Source organism: Neofelis nebulosa, chromosome 8, assembly GCF_028018385.1.
Source record: "Neofelis nebulosa isolate mNeoNeb1 chromosome 8, mNeoNeb1.pri, whole genome shotgun sequence".
Classification (NCBI taxonomy): Eukaryota; Metazoa; Chordata; class Mammalia; order Carnivora; family Felidae; genus Neofelis; species Neofelis nebulosa.
In genome coordinates this window covers 27,518,750-27,531,536 of record NC_080789.1, presented here as the reverse complement: position 1 = coordinate 27,531,536, position 12,787 = coordinate 27,518,750, and positions in this window count along the sequence as shown.

The window sequence follows — 12,787 nt, the reverse complement described above, 5'->3', positions numbered from 1 at the left end:
ATCTAAGGAGAAGCGAGCTAAGCCTGCCCCTCCCGCCCCCGTGCACCTTGCCTACCCACCCCAGCTAATACGCCAGATCCCCAGCACCACAAGCCTGGCAGCGTGCAAGTAGCCCAGACGGGCCACGCCAACCCACAGTGAATCCCGCCCCTAGGAGAGGGGAAGAGAAGGCACACACCAGTCTGACTGTGGCCCCAGCAGTGGGCTGGGGGCAGACATCAGGTCGGACTGCGGCCCCGCCCACCAACTCCAGTTATACACCACAGCACAGGGGAAGTGCCCTGCAGGTCCTCACCGCTCCAGGGACTATCCAAAATGACCAAACGGAAGAATTCCCCTCAGAAGAATCTCCAGGAAATAACAACAGCTAATGAACTGATCAAAAAGGATTTAAATAATATAACAGAAAGTGAATTTAGAATAATAGTCATAAAATTAATCGCTGAGCTTGAAAACAGTATACAGGACAGCAGAGAATCTCTTGCCACAGAGATCAAGGGACTAAGGAACAGTCACGAGGAGCTGAAAAACGCTTGAAACGAAATGCAAAACAAAATGGAAACGACAACAGCTCGGATTGAAGAGGCAGAGGAGAGAATGGGTGAACTAGAAGATAAAGTTATGGAAAAAGAGGAAGCCGAGAGAAAGAGAGATTAAAAAATCCAGGAGTATGAGGGGAAAATTAGAGAACTAAGTGATACACTAAAAAGAAATAATATACGCATAATTGGTATCCCAGAGGAGGAAGAGAGAGAGAAAGGTGCTGAAGGGGTACTTGAAGAAATAATAGCTGAGAACTTCCCTGAACTGGGGAAGGAAAAAGGCATTGAAATCCAAGAGGCACAGAGAACTCCCTTCAGACATAACTTGAATCGATCTTCGGCACAACATATCATAGGGAAACTGGCAAAATACAAGGATAAAGAGAAAATTCTGAAAGCAGCAAGGGGTAAACGTGCCCTCACATATAAAGGGAGACCTATAAGACTTGTGACTGATCTCTCTTTTGAAACTTGGCAGGCCAGAAAGGCTTGGCATGATATCTTCAGTGTGCTAAACAGAGAAAATATGCAGCTGAGAATCCTTTATCCCGCAAGTCTGTCATTTAGAATAGAAGGAGAGATAAAGGTCTTCCCAAACAAAAACTGAAGGAATTCGTCACCACTAAACCAGCCCTACAAGAGATCCTAAGGGGGATCCTGTGAGACAAAGTACCAGAGACATCACTACAAGCATAAAACATACAGACATCACAATGACTCTAAACCCGTATCTTTCTATAATAACACTGAATGTAAATGGATTAAATGCACCAACCAAAAGACATAGGGTATCAGAATGGATAAAAAAACAAGACCCATCTATTTGCTGTCTACAAGAGACTCATTTTAGATCTGAGGACACCTTTAGATTGAGAGTGAGGGGATGGAGAACTATTTATCATGCTACTAGAAGCCAAAAGAAAGCTGGAGTAGCCATACTTATATCAGACAAACTAGACTTTAAATTAAAGGCTGTAACAAGAGATGAACAAGGGCATTATATAATAATTACAGGGTCTATCCATCAGGAAGAGCTAACAATTATAAATGTCTATGCGCCGAATACCGGAGCCCCCAGATATATAAAACAATTACTCATAAACATAAGCAACCTTATTGATAAGAATGTGGTCATTGCAGGGGACTTTAACACCCCACTTACAGAAATGGATAGATCATCTAGACACACGGTCAATAAAGAAACAAGGGCCCTGAATGATACATTGGATCAGATGGACTTGACAGATATATTTAGAACTCTGCATCCCAAAGCAACAGAATATACTTTCTTCTCGAGTGCACATGGAACATTCTCCAAGATAGATCATATACTGGGTCACAAAACAGCCCTTCATAAGTTTACAAGAATTGAAATTATACCATGCATACTTTCAGACCACAATGCTATGAAGCTTGAAATCAACCACAGGAAAAAGTCTGAAAAACCTCCAAAAGCATGGAGGTTAAAGAACACCCTACTAACGAATGAGTGGGTCAGCCAGGCAATTAGAGAAGAAATTTAAAAATATATGGAAACAAACGAAAATGAAAATACAACAATCCAAACGTTTTGGGATGCAGCGAAGGCAGTCCTGAGAGGAAAATACATTGCAATCCAGGCCTATCTCAAGAAACAAGAAAAATCCCAAATACAAAATCTAACATCACACCTAAAGGAAATAGAAGCAGAACAGCAAAGGCAGCCCAAACCCAGAAGAAGAAGGGAAATAATAAAGATCAGAGCAGAAATAAACAATATAGAATCTAAAAAAACTGTAGAGCAGATCAACGAAACCAAGAGTTGTTTTTTTGAAAAAATAAACAAAATTGACAAACCTCTAGCCAGGCTTCTCAAAAAGAAAAGGGAGATGACCCAAATAGATAAAATCATGAATGAAAATGGAATTATTACAACCAATCCCTCAGAGATACAAACAATTATCAGGGAATACTATGAAAAATTATATGCCAACAATTTGGACAACCTGGAAGAAATGGACAAATTCCTAAACACCCACACTCTTCCAAAACTCAATCAGGAGGAAATAGAAAGCTTGAACAGACCCATAACCAGCGAAGAAATTGAATCGGTTATCAAAAATCTCCCAACAAATAAGAGTCCAGGACCAGATGGCTTCCCAGAGGAGTTCTACCAGACGTTTAAAGCAGAGATAATACCTATCTTTCTCAAGCTATTCCAAGAAATAGAAAGGGAAGGAAAACTTCCAGACTCATTCTATGAAGCCAGTATTACTTTGATTCCTAAACCAGACAGAGACCCAGTAAAAAAAGAGAACTACAGGCCAATATCCCTGATGAATATGGATGCAAAAATTCTCAATAAGATACTAGCAAATCGAATTCAATGGCATATAAAAAGAATTATTCACCATGATCAAGTGGGATTCATTCCTGGGATGCAGGGCTGGTTCAACATTCGCAAATCGATCAACGTGATACATCACATTAACAAAAAAAAAGAGAAGAACCATATGATCCTGTCAATCGATGCAGAAAAGGCCTTTGACAAAATCCAGCACCCTTTCTTAAGAAAAACCCTTGAGAAAGTCGGGATAGAAGGAACATACTTAAAGATCATAAAAGCCATTTATGAAAAGCCCACAGCTAACATCATCCTCAATGGGGAAAAACTGAGAGCTTTTTCCCTGAGATCAGGAACACGACAGGGATGCCCACTCTCACCACTGTTGTTTAACATAGTGCTGGAAGTTCTAGCATCAGCAATCAGACAACAAAAGGAAATCAAAGGCATCAAAATTGGCAAAGATGAAGTCAAGCTTTCGCTTTTTGCAGATGACATGATATTATACATGGAAAATCCGATAGACTCCACCAAAAGTCTGCTAGAACTGATACATGAATTCAGCAAAGTCACAGGATACAAAATCAATGTACAGAAATCAGTTGCATTCTTATACACTAACAATGAAGCAACAGAAAGACAAATAAAGAAACTGATCCCATTCACAATTGCACCAAGAAGCATAAAATACCTAGGAATAAATCTAACCAAAGATATAAAAGATCTGTATGCTGAAAACTATAGAAAGCTTATGAAGGTAATTGAAGAAGATATAAAGAAATGGAAAGACATTCCCTGCTCATGGATTGGAAGAATAAATATTGTCAAAATGTCAATACTACCCAAAGCCATCTACACACACAATGCAATCCCAATCAAAATTGCACCAGCATTCTTCTCGAAACTTAGAACAAGCAATCCTAAAATTCATATGGAACCACAAAAGGCCCCAAATAGCCAAAGTAATTTTGAAGAAGAAGACCAAAGCAGGAGGCATCACAATCCCAGACTTTAGCCTCTACTACAAAGCTGTCATCATCAAGACAGCATGGTATTGGCATAAAAACAGACACATAGACCAATGGAATCGAATAGAAACCCCAGAACTAGACCCACAAACGTATGGCCAACTCATCTTTGACAAAGCAGGAAAGAACATCCAATGGAAAAAAGACAGTCTCTTTAACAAATGGTGCTGGGAGAACTGGACAGCAACATGCAGAAGGTTGAAACTAAACCACTTTTTCACACCATTCACAAAAATAAACTCAAAATGGATACAGGACCTGAATGTGAGACAGGAAACCATCAAAACCTTAGAGGAGAAAGCAGGAAAAGACCTCTCTGACCTCAGCCGTAGCAATCTCTTACTCGGCACATCCCTGAAGGCAAGGGAATTAAAAGCAAAAGTGAATTACTGGGACCTTATGAAGATAAAAAGCTTCTGCACAGCAAAGGAAACAACCAACAAAACTAAAAGGCAACCAACGGAATGGGAAAAGATATTTGCAAATGACATATCGGACAAAGGGCTAGTATCCAAAATCTATAAAGAGCTCACCAAACTCCATACCCGAAAAACAAATAACCCAGTGAAGAAATGGGCAGAAAACATGAATAGACACTTCTCTAAAGAAGACATCCGGATGGCCAACAGGCACATGAAAAGATGTTCAACGTCGCTCCTTATCAGGGAAATACAAATCAAAACCACACTCAGATATCACCTCACGCCAGTCAGAGTGGCCAAAATGAAGAAATCAGGAGACTATAGATGCTGGAGAGGATGTGGAGAAACGGGAACCCTCTTGCACTGTTGGTGGGAATGCAAATTGGTGTAGCCGCTCTGGAAAGCAGTGTGGAGGTTCCTCAGAAAATTAAAAATAGACCTACCCTATGACCCAGCAATAGCACTGCTAGGAATTTATCCAAGGGATACAGGAGTACTGATGCATAGGGGCACTTGTACCCCAATGTTTATAGCAGCACTCTCAACAATAGCCAAATTATGGAAAGAGCCTAAATGTCCATCAACTGATGAATGGATAAAGAAATTGTGGTTTATATACACAATGGAATACTACGTGGCAATGAGAAAGAATGAAATATGGCCTTTTGTAGCAACGTGGATGGAACTGGAGAGTGTGATGCTAAGTGAAATAAGCCATACAGAGAAAGACAGATACCATATGGTTTCACTCTTATGTGGATCCTGAGAAATGTAACAGAAACCCATGGGGGAGGGGAAGGAAAAAAAAAAAAAAAGAGGTTAGAGTGGGAGAGAGCCAAAGCATAAGAGACTGTTAAAAACTGAGAACAAACTGAGGGTTGATAGGGGGTGGGAGGGAGGGGAGGGTGGGTGATGGGTATTGAGGAGGGCACCTTTTGGGATGAGCACTGGGTGTTGTATGGAAACCAAATTGACAGTAAATTTCATATATTAAAAAATAAATAAATAAATAAATAAATAAATAAATAAATAAATAAAATAATTCCCCCCCAAAAAATAAATAAAAAATTAAAAAATTAAAAAAATAAAAAGAAAAGAAATAACTACATCAAAGAAAGATCAATAAAAAGTACCAACAATTTTTTAAAAACTCTAACTATATAACATTACAGGATGCTCTTTACAAAGGTAAAGCAGGTTGTGTCACTTCCTTGCTGAAAACCTTTCAGCGGCTTCCCATCATGCTTTGTATAAACAAAGCCAAACTCTTTACTAATGCCCAGAAGGTTTGACCTCACATGACCCCTGCCAATGTCTCTGGTCCCCTTTCCAGCCAGGTTCTGTCCGTCCACTGCATGCTAACCACACTGGCCTTCTTTGTGTTCTGCAAATGCTCCATGCCTGTTCCTCCCTGAGAGCCCTTAGTTGATCTCTCTGCCTAGAAGGCTCATCCCTGTCATCTTCCTACACTTGGCTCCTTCTTGTCATTCAGGTCTCAGCTTACATAGAACTCCTCTTGTCACCAGTCTCAAGTAGCCACGTAGTCATTACAACATAACCCTCTTCTAATTCTCTCCATAGTCCTTTGCCCATGACATTTCTGGTGTGCCTTGGACAGGTTTACACTTATTGTCAACTGCGACTATTAATAGTACCCCGTTGGATCTCAGATGTGGGCAAGCAATTTATGGTCACTGGAATTATAAGAATATTTTACAGTAAAACCTTGGATTGTTAGTAACTTGTTCTGTGAGTGTTCTGCAAGACAAGCAAACATTTCTAATAAATTTTAACTTGATAAATGAGCGATGTCTTGCAATACAAGTAGTACGTGACAACAAATGTCACATGATCACAAGCTAAGCCAAAGGTTCTTCCCCCCCATCCCTCCCTGTGGGATTGTGGGTGATTGTCTCCTATGCTTCGATGCTCCATCTCAGGCCATGGTGTTTGGCAGATATCAGTCATTTTTCAGCCAAGTTGGAAGGGGCCCACAACTGAAACTAGTGTATTTTTTCTCGCTTCAAAGCACCTATGGACAGTCCTTTGTTTTTCCATACAAGAGTAAGCTTAGGAATGCCTTGCTTCATTCTAGGTCAGGCTGCCTGCAGATATGGACCATTTCCTCTGCTGCCTTATTGCCAGTTACATTAAATACAGTATATGACAACAGCTTACTACACTTATTGTCAGGTATACTATAGTCAACATCCATGCGAGTGTATACAATGGCCCCCATGCAGAAAAAGTCTGAAAAGAAAGGCGGTAGAAGAAGGAGATGATTATGGTGGAAGTTAAGAAAGAAATCATTGGGAAGTAAGAAAGAGGTATGCGAGTGGCTCAAATTGGAAGATTTTATAAGAAGTCTATGTCTGCATCTAGTCTACAGAGGAGGAAGAGAAAAAGGCAGAGGAATCCCTCACTTCAAATGAGCTTAGGGGGATGTGTAAAATGTGAGAAACAGTGCAAAATTTTGTAGAAAATCACCACCCGAATAAGGCTGTAGCAGTGTGAGCAATGAATCTGTTTCATGACAACGCAGTATCACATTTCTGCAAAATCCTAAAAAGGAGGCAAAAACAAGTGTCATTAGATAGGTTCCTTGTTAAAGTTGCACGAAAAGAAAAAGATTCCATTGAGCCAACAGTGATTTCGTTAGTGACAGTGAAGTTGTCCTACACAATAATCCTACTCTCTCGTCTCCCTTACACCAGCCATGAAGGTTTTCAAAGGTAAGTGCAAGTTAATTTGTTTATTTTTCTTTATATTTTGTATTTTATTTATTTTTTTGTATTATATTACAGTATTGTAATCATTTTTATATGAATAATTTTTGGTTGTGAAATGAATCATCTGAGTTTCCATTATTTCTTATGGGGAACTTTGCTTTTTTTTCTTTTTTTTTTTTTAAACGTTTTTTATTTATTTTTGGGACAGAGAGAGACAGAGCATGAACGGGGGAGGGGCAGAGAGAGAGGGAGACACAGAATCGGAAACAGGCTCCGGGCTCCGAGCCATCAGCCCAGAGCCTGACGCGGGGCTCGAACTCACGGACCGCGAGATCGTGACCTGGCTGAAGTCGGACGCTTAACCGACTGCGCCACCCAGGCGCCCCAACTTTGCTTTGATATACAAGTGCTCTGGATTACAAGCATGTTTCTGGAATGAATTATGCTCGCAAACCAAGGTTTTACTGTAATTGTTTGACTTTGGCTTATTGTCTATCTCCTCCTACAAGAATATATGCTCCTTAGCATATATTGTCCGTGCCTCTAAGCTCTCATCTAACTATTTCTCCACTGTATCCACAGTGCTTGGTACTTGGGAGGTCTGAAGAAGGCAAGAAAGCAGGCAGGCAGGAAGGCAGGGAGGGAGCATGGGAGGGAGGGAAGAAGGAAGGAAGGAAGGGAAGAAGGGTGGGAGGGAGATCTCAGGCTCTGACTTTCCAGCTCCTGGTTCAAATAATTCTTTGTATTCTCTGTCCTAGTATTCTATAATCTTCTATAAATGTTCCTATTTTAGTTAACATAGATAGAATGGTTTCCTGTGACTTATAACCAAGCAATTCCTGAGAGCTAATTTCTTTTAACAAATTGTTCATTTTTCCCTTGATAGTATACTTTCTTCCCATCAATTATTCTGTTTAATATATTAAAAAAAAAACTATTATAAGAGCCACAGTTATGGATTGAATGATTATATCCCTCCAAAGTTCCTATGTTGAAATCCTAATCTCCAAAGCAATAGTATTAGGAGGTGAGGGCTTCAGGAGATGAGTAGTTTATGAGGGTGGAGCCCTCACGAATGGGATTAGTGTCTGTATAAAAGGGACCTAGTGAGCCCTCCTATCCCTCCTGCCATGTGAAAACACAACAAGAAGACAGTGGTCTATGAACCAAGAAGAGGGCTCTCAACAGAAACCTAGTCTGCCAGCAGTATGATCTTGGACCTCCCAGCCTCCAGAACTGTGAGAAATACGTATTTGTTGTTATAAGCCACCCAGTCTATGGTATTCTGTTATGGCAGACAGAACTGACTAAGATAGCCATCCTTCTAAAACAGGGAAAGTCCACAGAAAGTATTTTCCTTAATCATAAGCCATTGAGAAGTTTGGAATTGCAAACAAGCAGTCTAAATAAAAGTAATCATTTCTACTCCACAGACTACCATAAATATTAGCAGCATTGGCAATAAAACTTCAGGTCCTGATTATGCATGGGCCCATTTTTACAAAAACATTTCAGTGGAAGATAGCACATTGTCAAAACAGCAATAAATCATTGAAATAAGACCCAGATTTTTTTTTTCACTCAAGCATGTAAGAAGCCTGTGTATGCCCATTGCTTTCAGGTTACTCCATTTCAGGAAATTCATGCTTTAAATAATCACTGTAAAATTAAACCTATTCTGTAAGGGAAAGAATGGTACAAGTCTTCTTTCAGACAGAACAATATAAAAAAACAAGCCTTGGTCTTGGTTGTTTTTTGTCGTTTTTTTTTTCCTTTTAATGGGAATGGTGGGGGCTAGGGATTGCCTTGAATTTCAGAAGATAGCTAATGATGGGAATGTGGATTCATAGCATACAATATTGAGAAAAATTTAATAAGCTCCCTTCCCAAGTAATAGCAGCTGTCTCTGCATAAAGAATGAGATAACCAACCACTGGAGGAGATGACAAAGTTCTACTGGAGAAATGTACCCTGGTCCACCTCTCCTTCAACCTCAGATCCACTTCCTTTCCCTGACAAAAAAGGAAAAGTGAGTTTTAGCACTCAAAAGAAAAAGAGAGGGCCTCAGTACAGGCACATACTACACCTTCCTTTAGTAAGCCCACTCTCAGGACAGGTAAATGCCTTTTCTGTATGAAGTTTATATTTTTCCTCATTTCATGAATATTTATTGCCCTGATCTGTCATTTGGATGTGCAATGTTGAATAAAATAGGCAAACGCCCTGTCTTGTGGAACTAACATTGTCCAAATACCAGCCTATGCCATTTTTCTATTGAGGCAGCATTGTATAGGCGTTATGGTCAGTCAAAGAGCCTGAGTCCAAATCCTGGCTTCACAACTTAGTAGTTCTGTGATCTCAGGCAAGTTACTTAAATTCCCCATGCCTCAGTTTCCTCTTCTGTAACCTCATAGCTTTGTTAGGAGGTTTAAATGATTAAAGCAATTACTACAGCAATGAACAGTGTAAAACAATTAGATTAGTACATGACACAGAGTAAGCTATAGATGAGAGTTTACCATTTCTATTATTATGGCAAAGGGTGGGATTGATTTGAAACACTTAATCAATGAATTGTTATGCACCCAAACATGCCTGACTAGTTTCCTGGTAGTCAGGCCCTTTTTCCTCCAGACAGGAATTATGAAGTTTCTTATCTGGAAAAACTGAATGGCTCCAGAGAAAAGACCTCCATAGAATGGCATCTGGAAGTTTCCCAGCATTTGAGCTAACTCCCTGCCAATCACCCTAAAACAACTACCATCAGGCAGTGAGCCCCACCCAGGTCAGAAGCATTCCCCATTCTAATAATAGACAGACCTTTAACAATAGAGAGATGCCAAGAAAAACAGATAATGGCATCTCCGGGTAAATAAAGAAAAGACAGGGAACTGAAAAGAACTATAATCTGCTGAAAGATTAAGGAAGATAATTGCATCTATAAAACAGCATCAAAATGCTATGAAAAAAAATAACAGAGAACAAGAAAGAGTTCTTGTAAAATTAAAAATAGAATTGCTAAAATTGAAAATTCAATAAAACTTTTATATATAATACATATTTTTTACTTTATTTTCCAACTGTTCTCAATCCTCTCTCCCTCCCCCCAACAGCGGCAGCATAGATTCTAACTTTCCTAACCCATTTTTGTTCCATGTCCCCTGCCCTGGGCTACCCTGGAGGTCTCCTGACCACTAAAGACATCTGTAATCTTAAATCCCATGGCACATGAGGCTGGCAAATATCCAATGAGTGAAGTAAAGATTGAGTGATTGATGGCAGCAGTGAAGCTCCCTCCAGTGTCATACCTTTGCCAGCACCCTTGGTTCAGTTTATGCTGCCCCTTCCTGAATATTCTCTCTCCCCTCTGCATGGAAGAGATTCCTGGCAAAGTTTATGAGTACATGAACATTGGCCTCAGAATTACACAGACCAGGTTTTATATCCAGGCTGTGGTATGAAGTTTCCAGAGAATCATGTGTGTCAGAACACCTGTTGGCTTGCAGTCTTATTGCCACCATCAGCCAAAATGGTGACATCAGTTGTTTTTTTTTTAATGGTCTTTGTCAATGCTAGTCTGAGAAAATGCTATGTAAAGTGATAATTAGTATTAAATTAATGATAATAATTAAAGGCATACACACACACTAAAATGTAAAAACAAAAGATAAAGATGTATAATATGAGAGAAAAGATAAAATATATAAAAGATCAATCCAGGTCACATATCTGATAGGGGTTTGAGGGAAAAAAGCAGATGACATAAAATTATCAAAAAAAAGAATTCAAGAAATTTTCCTAGAGCTTGAAGAACATGAATTTTCAGAGTGAGAGAATTTAGCATGAAAGAAAAAAGCTAGACCAAAAACAGCATCATGAAATTCCAGAACACCAGACACAAAGAGAAGAAATGTAATCCTTACCTCACACCATACACCAAAATTGATGCCAGGTGGATTATAGATTTAAGTATGTAAGTTAAAACGTAAAATCCTTTAGGAAAGAATACAGCATAATGTCTTTAAATCCTTATGATAGAGAAGTATTTTTTAAATAAGTCACCAAGTGTACAACTTATTTAAAAAATGACACATTTGACTACTTTAAATATATAACTTCTGTCTCATCAGAGGAGACTGTATCAAAGGCTGCCTAGTTGTTCACTCGTCCTTTTGTGTTTACTTCTTGTACACATAGTCAGACTGCATTTCTCAGCCTTGTCAGCAACAAGATGTAGCCATGTGACTGACTGCATACTGGTCAATGAAATGCATTCATTCAGGACAAGATACCCTCCACCACTTTGAATATAACTGGCTTACGGTATTTTCAGTATTTCTGAGGGCTTTAGGCTCAGCATGGAGATAGAGGCAGCAGAGAGGCAATACTGCTTTGTGGTTAAGGACACCACTTTACAGTCTCTCTGTTCTGCCAGCTACTGGCTGTATGATCTTGGGCAAGTTACCTCAGTTTTCTGTGGCTCATTTCCCTCATTATAAAATGTGGGGCATGACAAGGACAGGGCCTACTACATGTAGGCATTGTAAAGTTTCAATAATACATAGTAAGTGTTCAAATATCTTCTACTACATTTTTTAAAGAAGATTTAATCCACAATGTGAGTGCCAAAATGGTAGGGAAATAGTTATCAAGCACTTAGATGACTTTTTCTCTGTCCAGTGAGGTACCTGACACATAATGGGTGCTCAACAAACATTTTTTAATGAACAAGTAAATGAATCTGAGAGTAACTAACAGTGAGAAATTTACTTACACAGGATAAGCACGAGCCCCTCAGCACTATTCAGCAATATTTGCAGTGTTTCTCAATCCCAGTTCACATTAGAATCACTTGGGAGCTTTATTTTTCTTTTTTCTTTTTTTTTTTACCTTCTATAATTTATTTATTTTTTATAATTTACATCCAAGTGTAGCACATGGTGTAACAATGATTCCAGGAGTCGATTCCTTAAGCCCCTTACCCATTTAGCCCATCCCTCCCTCCCACAACCCCTCCAGCAACTCTGTTTGTCCTCTATATTTAAGAGCCTCTTGTGTTTTTGTCCCCCTTCCTGTTTTTATATTATTTTTGCTTCCCTTCCCTTAGGTTCACCTGTTTTGTATCTTAAAGTTCTCATATGAGTGAAGTCATATGATATTTGTCTTTCTCTGACTGACATATTTAGCTTAGCATAATATAATCTAATTCCATCCACATAGTTGCAAATGGCAAGATTTCATTCTTTTGATTGCCAAGTAATACTCCATTGTGTGTGTGTGTATATATATATATATATATATATATATATATATATATATATACCACATCTTCTTTATCCATTCATCCAACGATGGACATTTGGGCTCTTTCCATACTTTGACTATTGTCAATAGTGCTTCTATAAACATTGGGGTGCATGTGTCCCTTCAAAACAGCATACCTGTATCCCTTGGATAAATACCTAGTAGTGTAATTGCTGGGTCATAGGATAGTTCTATTATTTAATTTTTTAATTCTTTGAGGAACCTCCATACCATTTTCCAGAGTGGCTGCACCAGTTTGCATTCCCACCAGCAACGCAAAAGAGATCCTCTTTCTCACTTGGGAGCTTTCTTAAACCATTAGTGACTGAACCCCGTCCACAATCTCAACTGAATTGGCAACTCTAGGATAGGAAACAAGCATTGGTATATTTGTTAATCAGGTGATTCTATGGTGCACTAGGTTCAGAATGACTGCTAT